Here is a 21,069-nt window from a genome sequence, read left to right on the forward strand (position 1 = left end):
AAAGGGCTTCAAAGTCATCTCTCCGTCTGCATTGTCAGCTTTTTTTCCCACTGATAATTTCAAATGTTCATAAAAATTTAAGAATAATAGTGGACAACTCTTGATGAAGGTTTCTCGGGTCTCCAGGCGGGTGGTAGCGTTGATATCTCGCATTGTTTTGAGAAGTTTCATACTACCCGAAACATTGTGAGATATCAACGCTACCACCTGGCTGGAAACCCGAGAAACCTTCAACAGTTTACGCCGGGAAAGCCTACAGTCACATATTGGGCAATTCTGTTTTTAGTCTAAAATACGATGAAGTACTTTCCAAAAGCAAATTCTCACTAGCTGCTAGAGGAAAAAATGAAACCACCGTTACAAGAAATTTTGGAGGAAAATAATTTTTTACTTCAACCTGTGGTAGCAACAGAATCACTAATGTATTTTAACTGAAAAAAATATATGAACATCCTCAAAGTTTACAGATGCATATGCTCCATCTTTTATTTCAGAAACTTAAAAGTATTCCGAGATAAAAAATAAAATATTATAAGAGGTGTGAAACCATGCTGACTGTATAGCAAAAAATGTAGTCGCTGATGTATTTTCATTCTGTAGGACTGCGAAGAAACTTCCCACAAGAAAGTTGTTAAGGAAACTACTAAATTATTTTTGGTAACATTTTAGAGATCATTATTGTATTGTATCACATAGAGAGACAAATTACTTCCATGATATTCCGTACGCAGCAGTACACAAGTCATTGTAGGCCGTCGCCAAGAGTTTTGTTCAAATGGCTCGCTTTAATATGACAGAATATGTTCTACTTCCCAAAAATATTTTACTAGCTGCTAATACATATCCTTTGTCATTGCATCCATCACTCAAAATGCCACCATACGCTATGCAAAAGTTAATTGTATTTAATTTTAAGCCAATATTTTCACTGAAGTCTAGCAAAACATTTGTTTGAAAGGTTTTGTGAAACCCAGGTTGTATCTAAAGTTGCTGTAAGCCTATTATTCTCCACACACAATACTTGCTTGGTACACAATCTCGTTCTTACTACTACAATGTCCCTGTCTTGTGTTACAAATTTCATCCATCATGACAGTTCTTAATTTTAAAAAAAGTTGGTGGAGAAGACCGCATTGAAGTGACTGGCCAGAATAATCAATTTTATCAGACCCTATATTTCTCTAGACGTGGGATACTACCCTCTTGTCAAACTAAAGTAATACAATTCTACGTTCTAGCTTTTTATAAAAGTTGTCAAATATCATAGATTTCTATGCTCTTCTCGAAGAATCAGAATAGGTGCCGAGACTGTTCTGGTGTTACTGCACTGTTTATATATAGAGTCGATACAGAAGCACCACAATGTTTTGTGATTTTATGAACCGCATTACCACCTTACTACGAAACAGCCAGTAAGTCCTTCTACGAAAATAAGGAGTTAAATTTCGAATGTACAATTAAACTGAATGCAGTAAGATTATATCCAAATGTAAAGACATTCGATACAGGTTTTTAGGGAAAACTGTTGTTAGTTAATGCAGAATTGACTATCTTATTTTAATTGACACTTACTGTCGAGTAAACCAATCGCCACCACTTGTGATAAATTTATCAGACGTATACTGTAATGGAAAAACATTCACAGTATGTCCTCTTTCTCTGGCTCCGTATCTTCAGATTTACTGTTGCTTGTTTCATCCAGGTGTATCTTCACAGATTCCACTATGGTGTCTCTTAAACCTTGGTTCAAGAAATAAGTTTCTTGCAATGCTTCTGCGTGTTTTAAGCACCTCTCCCAGTCCTGCTGAGTAACATTGTCAAGAGCTTCGTGTGTTAGCTTCTGGGCACCAGCAAGTTTGAAAGTAGTATTTCTTTTCGCCACTTCTCACTTTACTTGGGCATATATCAATCAATGGGATTATACTGGCAGTGATGCAGTGGTAGACGACCAGTTGGTGTCCCATTTCGTTTGCCAGTTGATCTAATTTGCAAGTTTTTTTGGCACCTATGATTTTTTCCTTAGACAGGATTTCAGCCTTTGTTTCATTGAATCAAAATGAAACATCGTTTCTCTATAACCACTCCTTGCACCAATTTGAATGTGGCAACTTTTCTATCTGACTGGAGTGGTAGCTGGCGTTATCCATCACGGTAATTGACCCTTCTTCCGGCGCAGACAACAGTTGAATAAACCAATTCTTAAAAACTTCTCCATTCATTTCTGAATGGTAATCAGATTGGCAAGAACTTTTCCTGCCACAAAAAACAAGTTTGGCCTCTGGTATGAAGCCTATGGTTAATGAACCAGCATGGGTGATGATTAAATGGCCACTTTCAAACCACAGTTTCCTTTGGAGTCGTGCCATATATACTTATTGGTGTGGTTCTGTGATACCCAAGTTTCATCCAAGTACACTACAGGCCTGGTGTCTTCAGCACACAAGAAGTGCATCATACACAAAAACTTTGCTTTTGCTGCTGCAATGTCTCTGCGTTCTATTAATAATTTTCGTCCGTCATTACATTTCTTGAATCGGAAACCAAGGGAGTGGGGAAGATGAAGAACAGAGGTCCCTGAGCCCAGGCATTGGATACTCTCCGCTGTCATAATATCCAAGTACAGTTCTACGCACGAGCTCTTTGGTAAAATTGTCAAAGTCGGTTGATTTCCATTCACATTCGTATCCCTTTCTTGGAGAATTGAAACACTCATTCACTTGGAGATTCTGCCATTGACACAGATTTGCTAATACAGCCTACAGTTGACTTGGAGACACCACACGCTTTAGCAGTAAGTTTATGAATTTGCGCAAAATTTAAGTTATTCCTCGCTTCTTCATTGTCGGCCAGATCAGTAAAAAACTTGAGTACATTCGATACGGCAATTTTCGATTGTCTTTCCGCCCTTTATGCACACTGACCGGAGGAGTACTACAAGTAGGCCATTGCTCCTGCATTCTTATTCACCACCGAACACACATCAAAGCACCTTTCTAAAGTCCGAGATCAGATGTGAACACTCGATATAGCATGGTAACACTGAGCTTTCAGCTCCTCTGACCTACCGCACTTTAATGGGACCTACATGGAGACAAAGCTGAGAGGCGGGCGAATCGCAATCCGCAGCCCCTCCTAGCAGCAGGCAGTGGCCGTGACCTTGAGGACTCTACTATTGTGCCGGCCACTCTAGTGCATTTACTTTTTATCTAGGCTGTCTATTGAAGGGTTTGCTTTTCTGAATGTATTTGGATCAAAAAGAAAGTATTTCATAAAGACTGATAGTCGTTAGTTTTGTTTACATTTTAGTCATGAATCTCATGCGAGTGTAGATCCTCTTTTTATTATTATTATTATTATTATTATTATTATTATTAGACTTAGCGGTTCAAAGTTAAATTGATTCTTGTCGTATAGAGTTTAGGTATTTAATTAAAACTTTCAAAAGTAGGTTTAAAAGTTTGTTTACACTAGCGTTTAGTTACATATTGGTACATGCTATGAAACTTCAGTGCTCTTGTGCTTTTATGTAAATTGTTCTATCAAACTATGTGTGAAAAATGTGGTGGTTGCCTTAGAAATCTAAAGGGGGAAGTTTTCTGTGAAAACTGTAGGTTATGGTTTAATTGGGGCGAATGTAGCGGCGAGTAAATGGAGATTGGTAATGAGGCTCTTCCATGGCAATGTAGGTTATGTAGAAAGGACAGAAAAATCACTTAACAGGAGACAAAAATTTGTGCACTTAACGCTGAATTGGAAAACACAAATTTGGAATTATGTAGGGAACGGGAGGACAAAGAGACGGTGCTGGGAAAAGTTAGCAAGCAGCGGGCGAAAAAGGGAAACTGTTGATAAAACTTTGGAAATTCAGTTAGTAAATCAGTTTTTCTTGCTATCTGAAGTAGTGGCGGAAGGGCCTCATCCAGATGTAGTTGAATGTAGGTTGAAGTAGAATATTTGATTAAAGAAAAAAGAGAGGTGGGGATCAAAACAGAACAGTACAAGAAGAATTCTACTTCTAGGTAGCAGTCATGGGAGGGGTATTTTCAGGAGAAAATAGGTGCATGGTACCAGGTCACAAGTTTTGTGAAACCAAGTGCTAGCCTTAGCCAGGTGACAGGAAACTTATGTCAGCTATGCAGGGACTTTGAGAAGGAAGATCAGGTAATTATAGTTGGGGAGCAGGAAACAGCCTGGCTATGAATCCAAGATATAATATTAAGAGCAACCTGGACAAAATAAGAGCAGAAACCGAGCACACAAATGTGGGGTTTGTGAAGGTCTTTCAGTGCCCTGACGACCCAGGGTAAATACTGCTGTAAGACATGTCTACACTGAGCTGAACAGGATGCTCCAGACACCAGCAAAATCTCACGTAAGTGGAGTTCCAGTTGATGCTATTGGTAGGTGGGGATACACTACACATGCCCTGCACCTAAATAAGAAGGGGAAATATGTTAGCTTCTCTACTAGCTGATACTGTAAGAGGGACCACAGTCACACACAGGATGATCCCTGTGGTTAATGGGACCAGGCAGACAGGTTTTTTAGGTTAAAGCCAAAATCCAGACAAACAACATTCAAGAAAAATAGAATAAAAGAAGCTTCATGTACACTAAATAGGGATAAAGCTAAGGGTAGTACCAATTTACTTCAGCAAAATATTAGGGGAATAAAGAGTAAAGTAGATGAGCTGTTAGTGTGTTTAATTGATATCAAAAATAATAGTGAGATTGATATACTTTGTCTGTCTGAACACTATATAACTCTGGGGATGGGAAGTGTCAGTATAAATGGGTATAATTTAGCATCTTACACTCGCAGATCTAGCATGGATAAAGGAGGAGTCCTCATTTACACAAATCAAGGGTATAAGCACAAAACTGTATATGTAAGCAAATTTTGTGCCAATTAGCATTTTGAAGTTTGTGCATGAGAACTACAGCTAGATAATGTAGTGTTGATATTAGCATATTCATAAAGAAGTGTAACTCCCTATTATGCTGTCTGTCAGAAAAGAAGAAGTTATTAATCTGTAGTGATTTCAATGTAAACTTTCTAAGCAATTCTGATAGGAAAAGTGAACTAGAAGTATTATTAATGACATACAACTTAGAATCAGTGATCAACTTCCCTACATGTATAGCTCAAGACAGTAGCAGTCTAACAAATAATGTATTTGTACAGCAAGAGGCTTTAAAACTAACACATGCTTCCCCTATGGTAAACAAATTATCAGACCATGATGCACAATTGATTGACTTACGGAACCTAGCAGGGTGTACAGTTCAGAAAACATTAAGTAAAAATGTAAGGCTGGTCAACCCAGTATCTATAGAGCACTCCAGAGCAACTTTAAGAAATGTTAATTGGGGAGATGTATATAATGAGCCAAATGCTAATGACAAATGCAACATATTTCTGGATAAATTTATATCCCCTTTTGAACATTGTTGCCCCCAACAAAATTAGTAAATGTACCACCAGTTTTCAAAGCAGCCGTGGATTACTACAGGTATTAAAGTATCTTCAGAAAGAAAAATAAAATTGCGAGAGACAGCAAGAATTAGTAAAGAAAAAGCAGTACATGGAAGAGTCAGTTTTGAGAAATCCCTGTCAGATTAATTTTCATCTAACAACCCCTTGTGAAATAAGGAGGATCATTAAATCTTTGAAAAATGAATGTTCTGTTTGAGTAGATGACATCTCTAACAAGATATTAAAACAATGTGGAGCAGTTACATCTGATGTTCTCAGTCACATCTGTATTGCATCACCAACTCAAGGTATTTTTCCCAGACAGGTTAAAATATGATTGTCAAGCCTCTCAAAGAAGGGGGAAGGGAGGACACCACAGATGTCAATAACTACCAACCGGTATCCTTGCTTACAGCATTTTCAACAGTTGTCGAGAAAGTAATGTACTCGAGTGGTTAGCAATCTCAACAGTAATGGAGTACTTAGTAAATCACAGTTTGGATTTCAAAAATGCTGTTCTACTGAAACAGCAATATACAATTCCACTGCCTACATAACAGTCCTTAAAAAGTAAAATGTCACCAATAAGAATTTTCTGCGACCTATCCAAAGGATTTGATTGTCTGAACCATGACATTATATTACAGAAATTTCAATTCTATGGTATTAATGGAACAGCATATGATTTGTTTAAGTCATATCTACAGAACAGGAAGCAAAAGGTTTCTTCATATGGTTTAAGTGATTTAAGGAAGTTTCCCCACTTCACCTAACTGGGGTGAAATTACATTAGGTGTTCTACAGGGTACAATCGTGGGTCCCCTTCTTATCTGAAACAAGATGCTAGACTGACACTGTTTGCTGATGATACAAACATCATTATTAATCCAGTAAAAGAGACTCCAATAGAAAATGATACAAATAATATCTCTGGAAAAGTTACTGATTGGTTTTCTATGAATGGGCTTGCTCTGAACTTAGAAAAAACACAGTACATCCAATTTTCTAATTTTGGATCTCCTAAAGCGACTAGGTGCAGCAGTCAGAATAATTGCTAATTTTGAGGATATAGGAGTTAGCAAGCAAACATACTTTGCATACTTTCAGTCTCAGATGTCGTACAAAATAATATTTTGGAGTAACTCAACACTTAGGCAAAAGGTATTCACTGCTCAAAAGAAAGTGGTGAGAATAATGTGTGAGGTCCATAGTTGCATGTATTGTAGGCACCTGTTTAAAAGGTTAGGAATTCTTACAACAGCCTCACAGTTTGTTTACTCAATAATAAAATTTGTTCTCAACAACATGGACCAGTTTAAAAACAACTGTGACATTCATGATTGTAATACCAGAAGACAGACAGACTTACACTGTCCTCTACTTAACCTATCTTTAGCACAGAAAGTGTTAAAATATGCTGCTGTAAAACTTCCGATAAATTACCAGATGAAATAAAATGACTGACAGACAGCAGTAATAGTTTCAAGAATAAATTGAAATCGTATCTCCTTGACAGCTTCCTCTATACAATAGATGAGTTCTTGTTGTTGTTGTTGTGGTCCTCAGTCCTGAGACTGGTTTGATGCAGCTCTCCATGCTACTCTATCCCGCGCAAGCTTCTTCATCTCCCAGTACCTACTGCAACCTACATCCTTCTGAATCTGCTTAGTGTATTGATCTCTTGGTCTCCCTCTACGATTTTTACCCTCCACGCTGCCCTCCAATGCTAAATTTGTGATCCCTTGATGCCTCAGAACATGTCCTACCAACCGATCCCTTCTTCTAGTCAAGTTGTGCCACAAACTTCTCTTCTCCCCAATCCTATTCAATACCTCCTCATTAGTTACGTGATCTACCCACCTTATCTTCAGCATTCTTCTGTAGCACCACATTTCAAAAGCTTCTATTCTCTTCTTGTCCAAACTGGTTATCGTCCATGTTTCACTTCCATACATGGCTACACTCCATACAAATACTTTCAGAAACGACTTCCTGACACTTAAATCTATACTCGATGTTAACAAATTTCTCTTCTTCAGAAACGATTTCCTTGCCATTGCCAGTCTACATTTTATATCCTCTCTACTTCGACCATCATCAGTTATTTTACTCCCTAAATAGCAAAACTCCTTTACTACTTTAAGTGTCTCATTTCCTAATCTAATCCCCTCAGCATCACCCGATTTAATTTGACTACATTCCATTATCCTCGTTTTGCTTTTGTTGATGTTCATCTTATATCCTCCTTTCAAGACACTGTCCATTCCGTTCAACTGCTCTTCCAAGTCATTTGCTGTCTCTGACAGAATTACAATGTCATCGGCGAACCTCAAAGTTTTTACTTCTTCTCCATGAATTTTAATACCTACTCCGAATTTTTCTTTTGTTTCCTTTACTGCTTGCTCAATATACAGATTGAATAACATCGGGGAGAGGCTACAACCCTGTCTCACTCCTTTCCCAACCACTGCTTCCCTTTCATGGCCCTCGACTCTTATAACTGCCATCTGGTTTCTGTACAAATTGTAAATAGCCTTTCGCTCCTTGTATTTTACCCCCGCCACCTTCAGAATTTGAAAGAGAGTATTCCAGTTAACGTTGTCAAAAGCTTTCTCTAAGTCTACAAATGCTAGAAACGTAGGTTTGCCTTTTCTTAACCTTTTTTCTAAGATAAGTCGTAAGGTTAGTATTGCCTCACGTGTTCCAACATTTCTACGGAATCCAAACTGATCTTCTCCGAGGTCCGCTTCTACCAGTTTTTCCATTCGTCTGTAAAGAATTCGCGTTAGTATTTTGCAGCTGTGACTTATTAAACTGATAGTTCGGTAATTTGCACATCTGTCAACACCTGCTTTCTTTGGGATTGGAATTATTATATTCTTCTTGAAGTCTGTGGGTATTTCGCCTGTCTCATACATCTTGCTCACCAGATGGTAGAGTTTTGTCATGACTGGCTCTCCCAAGGCCATCAGTAGTTCTAATGGAATGTTGTCTACTCCCGGGGCCTTGTTTCGACTCAGGTCTTTCAGTGCTCTGTCAAACTCTTCACGCAGTATCTTATCTCCCATTTCATCTTCATCTACATCCTCTTCCATTTCCATAATATTGTCCTCAAGTACATCTCCCTTGTATAAACCCTCTATATACTCCTTCCACCTTTCTGCCTTCCCTTCTTTGCTTAGAACTGGGTTGCCATCTGAGCTCTTGATATTCATATAAGTGGTTCTCTTCTCTCCAAAGGTCTCTTTAATTTTCCTGTAGGCAGTATCTATCTTACCCCTAGTGAGACAAGCCTCTACATCTTTACATTTGTCCTCTAGCCATCCCTGCTTAGCCATTTTGCACTTCCTGTCAATCTCATTTTTGAGACGTTTGTATTCCTTTTTGCCTGCTTCATTTACTGCATTTTTATATTTTCTCCTTTCATCAATTAAATTCAATATTTCTTCTGTTACCCAAGGGTTTCTATTAGCCCTCGTCTTTTTACCTACTTGATCCTCTGCTGCCTTCACTACTTCATCCCTCAGAGCTACCCATTCTTCTTCTACTGTATTTCTTTCCCCCATTCCTGTCAATTGTTCCCTTATGCTCTCCCTCAAACTCTCTACAACCTCTGGTTCTTTCAGTTTATCCAGGTCCCATCTCCTTAAATTCCCACCTTTTTGCAGTTTCTTCAGTTTCAATCTGCAGCTCATAACCAATAGATTGTGGTCAGAATCCACATCTGCCCCAGGAAATGTCTTACAACTTAAAACCTGGTTCCTAAATCTCTGTCTTACCATTATATAATCTATCTGATACCTTTTAGTATCTCCAGGATTCTTCCAGGTATACAACCTTCTTTTATGATGAGTTCTTTAATAGGAATAAATAAATCTATAGGTATAATATGTGTGTTTTGTACCATTTAAGGAAATGGGGTAGGTAATAAAAATTGTAAGCTTTTTAGAAGGAAAAAAAAGGAAACCTTGATTCATGTGTACGTTTCTTTGCACTTGACACATTGCACATCATAACAGTTACTATGAGATTGATTAATGGAACATGTAACTAACTAATATATGGTGCTGGGGTTCAGTACACCACAGAGCAGCTGTGCATGCCTTTCCCAAAACATAATTTTATTTTTTACACCTGATGACAAACATAATTTAATTAATGAAAAGGGAGATTCTTCATGAAAACAATGTCGTAAATGGTGACACTGTTGTTGAGGTAATAGTCAAACACTTCTTAACATATTTTCTTCCGTTTTCGTGTAAAAACAACCTTGTATATGGGGCCAGCATTTGCAGAAACTGAATTGCTGTAAACCACTTGCTGAGATGAAAAATAGTCATGACAACGAGTTTTTGTATCACTAGTCAGTCCATACATCACAGCAGTGGAACTTGGTGTGTCACAGGGAATGAGGTTCTTGGTTTAATGGCCTGGGCTACGAGGATGATACAAACCCCCCCAAAAAACTGAATCTCAAGGTATGCTGCATGCCAATGGGATGCATGGCTATTGAAGTGAAACCATCATTAGTGGGCAACCTGTGGAGGACCTACCACACACAAGAAAGGAAAGGGTACCATGTAGTGCATAATTTGATTAACTTTATTATCATTGAAAAGTGCCACAAAGAATGAAAGGGTAGCATTTAGTGCATAATTTAATAAACTTTATGCTCACCATCTTGAAATGGTTTGGTTGGAGAAACAAAGCCCCTAAAATTCACCTTGTCCTAGGGTTTCTGACAAGCAAGGTGACAGACGTCGCAAGTGGGGGACCTGCACTAGATCTATAAACCTGGGCAAATGTTTCCCCATTACCTTGCCTGCCCTTCTCCCAGCTTACTGCCCCAAAGTTTGATACCCAAATCCTGTCATCCGGCTTTAATATGATTGGCCACCTTCCAGCATTCTAGCAGTATTCCAACTTCACGTGGACAAACTTCATGTCATTTTCATACTTTTCCAGGTAGCATAAATCTGCATAGCATCAAATCTCCAAAAGCAGATCGTTCAATGACCATAGGTTGGACAAGGGGGAGTTAAGACTAAAGGCAAACATAAGAGAAATGTGTTTGGTTACAAGCCTCATATATGACCATATTGAAGGCATACCCAAAGCAGGGTAGGGAACTATCGCAGCAGATATGGTCTGTGTGATGGGAAGTCAGTATGGCAGTGCACAATCTGTGGTTTACCTACCCCCACAAATGGCTGATTAGGGTAATATGGTGTTGTCGTGGCATGAGCAATACCAAAGCAGAAATAGTGGACGAATGCCCAGACAAAGATACTGGCCTTATCTGTGACTAAAACCAGGCATGCCCCAAAGGTCCCACATATTGATAGGAGGCAGTTTATCATAATCTGGGATGTAGTGCCCTGAATAAGAAGCAACTAGTAAAAGTGTGTAAACACATTCACATACACAAAACGTATACTGATTGCAGTCTCAAGAGCATGGGAACACCACCACATAATCAACATACATCCTTTCCATGGGCTGATTAATGACTTTCAATGATAGGAATCATTGTTAGGTATTTAATACTAGATTGCTAATGCCATGCATCTCATAATCTGATAGAAAACGCCAAATTTGCTTATTAATAGCCTTCCATATGAAATACTCCATAGCTTTCATCTTAAACCCCCAAATGACCTCCTGCAGGAGTTTCATTGTAGTATTTAGAAACGAGAGACTAAATCCATGGGTGACACTATTTTATGACCATGGCTTACCCGAGCAGAACGACACAGAATATTCCCCTTCATGAAATACAGCCTAACAATTTCCCCTTTCTTAATTCTCCCCTTCAATCTGCTTAACTGTGGGACAGATTCCTGGTGTTTCCTGACATATTTAAAAAAGAAGAGAACATGTAGTTAATACTGAGCAAATTCAATGATATGAGGCATCCAATTTACAGGATTCACATGTCTTTTCATCCAGAAGTTTATCTCGTTCTTCCCCAAACATCCTGCTTTGGCCATCAGCGATAGTATCCTTGGTACTGCAGATGTGCTTAACCCAGAATTAGAAAGCAGAAATCCTCACTGCCCATCTTGCAATACATCTTGGCATTGCCAACACCTAACTGAGGGCCCTGTTATCTGTTTCTAACAAGAATGGACAGTGGTCAAGATAGCTTTTCATCTTCTCAACTCAAAACAAAAAGGCCAGGGCCTCTAGTTCATACACAGAATATTTTGATTCAGGTGAGGAGAGGGTATACAAAGCATATGCAGTAGGCAGTCTCCCATTAGCTTCCTCCTGTAGAAGGATAGCCACAACACCTACTATTGATGCTTCAGTCTGGACAGTAAATTCTCTATTAAAATTGAGCAATGCCATCACAGGGGCACAAGGCAAAGCTACCTTCAAGGCTTTGCATGCTGTTTGCTGGGAAAAGCCACATTTAAATTTCCTCCTTTTTCCCTGTGGTCTTCAAGAGGTGCACAAGCTGAGCAAAGTTGGAAATAAATTTCTGAAAAACATTGATCATGCCAGTTCTTACAACTTATTCCTGGGGTACAGATTTAAAAGTATAAACTTGCAAACAAGGTGGAAAACACCACACAGTCTCTGGGCCATACGAAGCAGTCAACATTGATATTAATAACATACAAAGAACTGAACCAATCTAAACCATACACAAGCCAGGAACGTCAACTGTAAAAGTACAAAATGGCAAGTAGGTCAAGAGAGCAAATTGGGAGAGAGATCTCTAAACAGTGTGGCGTTCGCTGTGTTATTCTGTGGTTTGGTATTTAACTAATTTGTAAATGAAAATGATAATCTTATTTTATTACATTGAGTAATTACTAAATAATTTTTCTCCTGGCTAAAGAATTGGTCAAGTTGCTAAAGAACTCCAAGTTAACATCGTATTAAAGTGTTGTCTGTAAGTTGTGTAAGTGTCACTAAATCACAGTTCATACAACAGATTCTATACAACTATGGATTATGATGGAAACAGTTATCTTCAGCAAAATGATCATTAAAACCACCAAATATCAGCCGCGCACAACACTGACGTATGTTACCTGGAGCAATATTCTTCGCAACTCATGCGTAATTAATTTCGGCTCCATACATCAGCTAGAAAAGTTCGTTATAACGATCGTGCTATGAGCACTGTTTTTAAAGAACCAATCTGATTCGAATTATTTTCATTAAAATGAGTTCGGAACCACCGGTGCACATTTATTTTTACACATTTGTATTACGTTCGGCATTTACGTCTGCAGAGTTGCGTAATTTGAATTTGCCACTAAGATAATTGTTAAGATTGGGGCAGACAATTGATAGAGACTTTCTATTGTTAGACCAAATAAGTAAGTATTTGAAATGCTTATTAAACTCTATAAACTCTACTTTCGTATTGTGCACTATTTAGACTTCATCAAGCAAACATTTGATTTGTTTCTAAGGAAAACACAGACAAAAACGCGATACAAATCGCTATCATCAATGGCTGTGCTCCTTGCAGCGGAAAGAAATAACACAGATAATGCTTACTGAGAGAGGAATTAAAGTTACAAATAATTATTCACTCATATTTATAATAATAATGAACTCTATTCTCAAGTAATAATTAACAAATAATTACAATTACTTAACTGACCTGAGTTTGATATGTGTCCGCAACCTACAAAAGCCACCCAACAAAAGGTAAAAACAAAGGAAGACAAATGCAGATCATAAAAGGAATTTACAATTATCATTGTCTTTGTATGATACACATCGATATGTCCAATTACATCATAGAATATTATATAGATAATTAATATTTATCATCGTTTTCACCATTTTTTCATATGTTGAATAGATAATGTTTATAACTGTTAGAGGCATAATTTCCTCTCGTCGCACTGTAGCTAAAATTTATCTCGTGGATGTTACAATAGGTAGCAGTCTATGTGTGGCAGAATATCATCATGTCTGACTTCTAAACTAGCATTCTAAACATAGAAGTGCATTGAGTTGGCAGCCACAGTACCTTGTTGTCTCTGACACCAGAAGCTCTTTCCAATACCATGACACAGATGCCCCTTTTGTTGTCCACCATAACAAATTTGCTGGCTGCCAGCATCATTAGTTCCAAGTTCTTTATTGTCATGGCATTATAGACAGACACAGATACCAAACCAATAAAGTGCACTATTCCCTACGAATTTTTCAGGTGTGAGCATGGCTGAATGGACTTAGTGTGTCTCCAACACCCTGACTGGAAACTACGTGACCCAGAAAGAAAGTATCACATTGCACAAAGCTCATCTTTGATGACTTAACAGTGAATCCAGCATTATAATATGCTCAAGATGTTACTCAAAACATTCACTAAAAGTTACAAGATGCCAGGGTAAGTACACCAAAACTGCTGATACGAAAAAAAAAAGCTTAGTCCAAAATTCCAGAAAGGACGGTGGCCAAGATTCCAGTCTATATCCATCCTGCCCCTTAGGTACAACAAAGATGGGGGAAGAATAGGGTGATTTAGACAGTCTCATAATCCCCTCTTCCAGCATCTCATCTATAGCAGTCTTCAGATGCTTAATCCAAAATGGAAACATTTGATATGGTGGATACCTTATGGGGATATTGTCTGTAAACTTTGTTCTATATTATTCCCGTTTCATTTCATCCAGACATGTTTAGTGTCTGCATGACCACATAGCTGGCAGAGCCAATGAACCTGTTCAGGAGATAAATGACTACAATCATAATTGTCTCTCTCAGCAGCATCTGGCATGACTACTCTTATTTGATTCCTGTGCAACTCTTCCTGACAAATGTTTACGAAAGTTTTAGGCATGCACCCTATGGACACCAAAGGAAAACTTGCCTCTCCTCCGATCTGGGATTAGGTCCATATATTGGACATAATTCGCCCCCAAAGTAGTGGGAACTGACAAATTCCAAGCCACCTTGGCTTTAATCATCTCGGTAAGTGGATCTGAACTTTAATGGGAAACCCCCAACAACTACATTTCCCTGGAATTCGCTACCCTAAGGACACTCTCCCACCAGTGACACAGAAAATTTGCATATCCAGCTCTATGCCAGATATCAAACATGATTGACCAGGCTCATAGAACTTCCAGAAACCAAAATGCACACATTGGTTCTTCAATGATGCTCCCGCACACAAATATCCAAGATCCACTTACAGAATGGAATTTAAGGTGAAATAGCCTTCACCTCTTGGCTTATACCAGACTTGTTCTTTGGCTACTTGAAATTCCTCACCAGTTGGCTCTTAACTTGGCACCTATAACATGTGATACCTGATGAGTGTGATCTATTATCTGACACCTTGCTCTCATATGGCTGCCATACTCTCATGTGGCTGTTGACTCCTTAACTCAATCCCCACATGTGTATCTTCAGTATGGCATATGGCCTGCACCTTCAAAATCAGTCTTTCCATCTTCTTGAAGCTCTTACATTGCTCGCTAAAAATGACTCTTCATCAGTTTCTGGGGAGCATTCCCTTCAAAATATTACAAATTATCTCATGCTCCTGAAACTGTAAGCATATGTATTTTTGTAATGGCTCATCATGCAGCGGTACACCAAAGTAACGCTTTTCTATGCACTGATGGCACATCTGTGTGGTCAAAGTCCCTAGATATTGACCGCCTAAATTCCAAAAATCCTCCTTCAAAAATAGTTTGATCAAAACACCAAGTGGCCATCAGACACAAAAGTTGGTAAAACTACTTGTCACTCAGGTTTAACACTTATCCATACTCCTGTAAATCCAAGAGAATATAAAGTGACCATTTGACCTCCTCACTGCACATCATAGACTACAGTCCCCCTTCCTGCAGCAGTCCTCTTGAGGGTTAGGCAATTTTGTAAAATATCTGAATAACCCACATACGATTCTTGGCTAGTTCTCTCACTATGCTCTGGTTATATAGATACAAGCTGCCTCCTCCATCACTGATTCAGTGGAACAACTGATTAATCTGTATGTTCTCCTGGGCAATATCTCAGCTTGCTCCTGTAACTGTTAGCATAATGCACCACTCACGTCATAATTCTACTAATTTCCAAGTGTGATGGCTGAGTAGTATGAAAGAAGTCCCTTAGGAAATAAGCTCTCCTGGCAGCCACCGAAAGCTGGTGACAGCATCACTCACATTAGTCAGGTACAAGTTTGGTGGGGCCAAAATGCAGTCAGTTGCCTTGCTCAGCCAGTGGCCAGATTGGCCATCCTCCAGGAAATGTCACAACCTCTAATGGATGATAATCCACACACAAGCTCATCCTTCCACAGCTCTGGAGCACAGGGCAACACCCTCTCAGACATTCTGAAACACAATTATCCACAGATAGTGTCTGCTAGGCCAGGCAAAGACAAAAGAAAATGTCCTTATTAAAACTATGAGAATTTAAAATTTTGAAAATTGACATCTGTCACCTGTGCTAATTTTCCGTTTTGCACACCAATCACCACTCCTGTAACAACACTCTTCTACCAATGTGTGAGGGCAGTTAAGATTGGTGGTGCTAAGTTGAGAGGTGTGCAACAACATTTAGGTAACATCTTTATTAACAACTTAAAAATCTCAAATAGCAGATCAAAATCAAGCTCCAGTTCACATTTACAGTTCAGTAACACAACATATAATAATCGCAATACATGGCCGTTAAAAAAATAAAAGACAATACCGCATCACTTCTACTGCAATTTACAAAATTTAACCCCCACAGTAAATGGCTGCCAATGCTGCAAAGAAAAGAACTACCCTAGAGATGTCAGGTTTATGATGCCATTTACATTTCCCTTAAAAAGATCACATAGCACAAATTCATGTGAGTACATTAGCCACCTACTCACTGTTGATAGTACACAGCACACATACCATTACAGTTTTAAAACTCAAGACTGGCCCTTCCAAAAACTCAACCTCAAACACTAATCACCAGAGTTTGAGGAAACACAGTTTAGTTTAAATAGGACCATCCAAAACATGCAATACCCAAAACATAAAGATGACTTCCAGTTATTGGACACCAGTGATGAAAACTACAACTGCCATTCATTCAGTAATCTAACATGAGACCTATGATTATTAGTCAAAAGTGAACAGAAAAAAACTTTTGTAGAAATTAAAAAAAAATTGAGCTTGACAACAGCAGCTACACCAGCATGCATCATTCAGCACAGCTTACTACAACTGCCTTTTAACAAAGTTCACAGGATCTCCAAAACCCAACTCTGCAGTCACACAACAGGTTTCTAGTGAGGCAAGAATATAACAGTTCATTTGATACAATTGATTGTAATTTTGTACAAGCTAACTGAGCTAATACAAACCCAAGGTAATATGCTGGCAGTGAATATTGTTGATGATGCCAATTTCTCGCCAGATCAAGGCATGTGGCACTAAACCCATGCACTGCCAGTATGATGTCAGATGATATTCCCTTGATGATGATTCAAGGGGAAGACCAAGCTTGGAAAGCTGTGCCCCACAGAGCAAAGCCCAGAGCACCTCACCAGTTGCAGTCAACTTGTATATTTTTCTGGTGGCACGCACAGGATGTATGATGTTTGGCAGGTGTTTAAATGGCTTAGTGATGTGACGGAAATGAACTGTCACATAAGTGTCAACATCAGTAAAAGACTGATGCTAAACATCAGACTATGTAGACCTTATTCTGACAGTTCTAATTGTTCTGCTTCGGAGGTGATTGAATATGAAGTCTGCCTGAAGCAACCCTTAGCCCGTGATTAAGACCCCAAATGTTGCTGGATCCCCACTTAAGCAGAGAGACAGGGTGAAAGAAAAACTTCACTAATAAAATTCGTCCCATACTACAGTAGGATGTCAATAGTTTCAGGACACATGTGAAGGAAATGACTCCTGTGCTTTTGTTTAGAGGAGATACATTTTAAACTGACTGGCATCCCGGTACTAAGTGGCTATACCATCCACCACTATGATGACATGAGTAGAGAAAGCATCCCCCCCCCCCCCCCCCCCACACACACACACACACACACACACACACACACACACACACACACACATCACTCCTCTGCTCTATTCTTGGTTACTGAACTGCAAGCAACTGCAGTTTAAGTTCATGTGGATCACAGGTTTACTTTATGCTTACTTTATTTGCCTCCACAAGAAAGAGGCTTCCACAAATTTTAATGATCAATTTCCATATATTTTCTCCTACTGAGAGACTACAGTGTCCTTAATATGTTATGGGGCTCCCATCTACTTGCCCCAGTAACTGAGTTTTAGAGAACTTCATAATGCCTCAGGAGCTATGCATTGTTGACATGGACAACTCCTCTCTCACATATAGTTCTGAGTGGGAAGTTGCTGTTGATCTTTATTCCAGTGACTACTTCTCACTATGGATCTGCCTACAAAATGGAGCAATAATTGAAAGAGAGCTAATTAGATGGCAAAGCTGACTGGACACTGTTTATCCAGCTGGCAGTATTTGAAAACAGGCAGCACCTAGAAATGGGTGGATCACATCACATTAGTGATCCACCATGCCCTCAACTTATCCATCCCGAAGTTCTTGGGTCATCTTCGAAGGCAGACTGTACCTCAGTGACCTGATGCACGCCACACAGTGATCTGCGTCAGGTGTGCAGTTCTGCAACAGTTTCAATGCCACCCAACAGCAGAAAAACTCACAGTCTTTCCAGTATCAAGAGCCAAATCTTGACACATCTTCAAGTGCAGCAAAAAAAGGTAAAGGCAAGTATTCCAGTTACTCCACTTGTTCTACAAATGTATGGGGGAGCCATCAAGAGACTATCAGGTAAAGCAGTCATCTGCCTATAGCAGCAGTGATGGAGCAGGGGTGTCCCCAAACATCCAGAGACATCGCACAGACAATGGCAGATCATTTTGTAATGACAACTGCCATTGCCAGCCAGGATCCAGTATTCTGCCACTACCATACAACCATGGAAAGGGGTGAGTTGGACTTTGGATCCAACATTTGTGAATCACAACATTGCCCCTTCTCCATATGGGAGCTGGACTGTCTAAGACTTATGCTACTGCACCCAATCTTGATCAAATCCACTACAGCATGCTGTGAAACTTGTAAACGGTGACAAAGAAAGTCCTCCAAGATTGTTTTAATACGATATGACAGACAGGATAATTTCCCAACTTGTTGAAGGAGGCAACTTCGATACCTCTCCTCAAACTAGGCAAGGACAAAACATGTCCATGTGTTACCAGGGAGTTGTCTTCATGAGCTGCATAGGAGAGGCTCCAGATGAATGGTCGATCAACACCTAGTTTGGATATTAGAGACTAGGCAGCTCCTTAGCCCCTTTTAGTGTAAATTGAGGAGATGTCAATGCACTGCCGACAACTGGCTCATGCTAGAGGCAGCTATCCAGCAGGCTTTCCTATGTAAACGGTACGTTTAGGTATATTCTTTGACATCAGTAAGGCGTACAATGCTACTTGCAGACACAGTATTTTAGGGCAGCTCGAGAGAGAGAGACTTGCATGACATTGCAGCTAGCTATGGGTCTGTGGCGTATGGATTGGAAAGACCTTCTTACAGCACACTACACTGTTGGTTGTTCAGCTATGGAACACCTTTTCTCCAATTATCCATATGCAGTAAGGTCTCTTGGGATCTGAGTGACGCATGTACCGGAGTCAGCTGGTGTGATGTATAAAAGCAAATCCAGGGACTTCGTTAACTGCCATCCTGGTTACTGCAGAGGCCCAGAGTAATTTTAGGTTTAGTGCGGTACAGGAGAGGCTGCCCTCTTGCATTCATTTTTTCTATAATATTTTATGACATTTTAAAAGGGCATCACAACTGTATAGCTGTGTTGTCAAAGGGGCCTAAACAGGGAGACTCCATTGGTTTCCCTTGTGTTTCACCTGATCATGTCCTCAAGATCCAGCTACTTCAAGGATTCACCGTGTTTAATATGGAAATACATGTAATCTTGAGGGTACTGGAGCAGATGAGATGAATTGTGACCACTAACTTCCTCACCTGTTCTGACTCCCTGACTGCTGTCACTCTCTACAACATTTGTATCTAGCAGATAAAATAGTCCTAGACATCCAGGATGTCCTTTTCCACCTACAAAGTGTCAGGAAGGAGTTGTCTTTCTGATGGGTGCCAGGGCACATGGTGAAACAAAATGACGGCTGTAGTGAAATGTCATCTTTCAGAGTGTGGCTTAAGCAAAATCAGACCCATGAAAGAATTGAGCCAGGATTCTAAGTACACATCATTCACCATCTGACAAACTTTATTACCATTAAAAGGACACTATATGTACTATGAGAAACTATTTCTGAGATCAGCAACAATCACATGAAACAGCAGTTGAAAAGGGAACAACAGCTCGGACACCAACAACAGTTTTAAAATGAAATAAAGCCTTCTATCAAATTATAACTCTTTATAATATTGATATCAAACTATTACCAAATGTTATCACATAAACCCCAGACTGTATATATTTTAACAAAGGGCACAGCTTGGGAGAACAGTAACTGGCACAAATAAGTTAAATATAACTTTCACTATTTTTAACAAAAACACTACAGACTGCCCCACGGGGCTGACTCAACATTAAAGAACCATGAAACTAAGGGACAACAGCCTAAATACTAGAATTAAAAAAAAAAAAAAAAAAAAAACAACAACAACAACAAATGTGAAATGTCAGGGCTAGGCTGCTGCCTCTATCTCCAGTGAGAAACAAGTTCTGGTGCTGTGACTAACCTTAGAAAAATCCCTTAAATGCTAGGTTTAAGCAATGCAATGCTTTTCTTCTCACAAGATTTGACAGTTAACACCAAACACAAACAGAAGCCAACAGGGCAATGACCTGATCAAATAAGGAATAACTAAAAACAAGTGTGAGGTCTGCAAAGCCAGTGCTGTTACAGCCCCTGACATTAAAAGAAGGGCGGGAGGGGGGATACCACATTAAACACACTCCTAAACCAAAAGAATGAGCAATGTACAACAGGAGTGGCTTCCCATAGTAATTAAAAAAAATTGGCCAAATTTTAAAATATTACACTGATAAAATGAGGGGTACCAAACTGGCATAGAATAACTGGCTGCACAGGCCCTTATAATGAGAAAAACAATAGTTACATAAAAGAATTACTAGATTACAATTATGTAAGTTAGCAAGTGGCAACCTCCACTGACTGCTTAGGCCTTTAGAATGAGGAAAACAGCAGTTACCTGGAACAGTTAACAGATTACAGGCATGTAGAAGCACAGCTGCAAAGGCAGTATGGTCCAAGAGTCCTATTTGGCAGCATACCACACTGTCCATGATGCTAGAACAGACTAAAGGTGTGTCTAAGTCCAGGCAACCGTTGCACACTCAACACAGCTACAGTTACAGTCCTCAGTAAGAAGGCTTAAGTTGAGTCAGCATTATAGTACACATTGCACTGTAGCACTGTGGGTATCGCAAAAGATGGTAGAATAGAAAGAAAATTCCACAAGTATTTCTGAGCATGGACTAAGAAACCTAAACACCCAGAAATTAGCAGCTCAGCTCTGATTTACAAAGGCATCAGGAACGAGACACGTGGGACA

The sequence above is a fragment of the Schistocerca serialis genome, chromosome 5, assembly GCF_023864345.2.
Source record: "Schistocerca serialis cubense isolate TAMUIC-IGC-003099 chromosome 5, iqSchSeri2.2, whole genome shotgun sequence".
NCBI lineage: Eukaryota > Metazoa > Arthropoda > Insecta > Orthoptera > Acrididae > Schistocerca > Schistocerca serialis.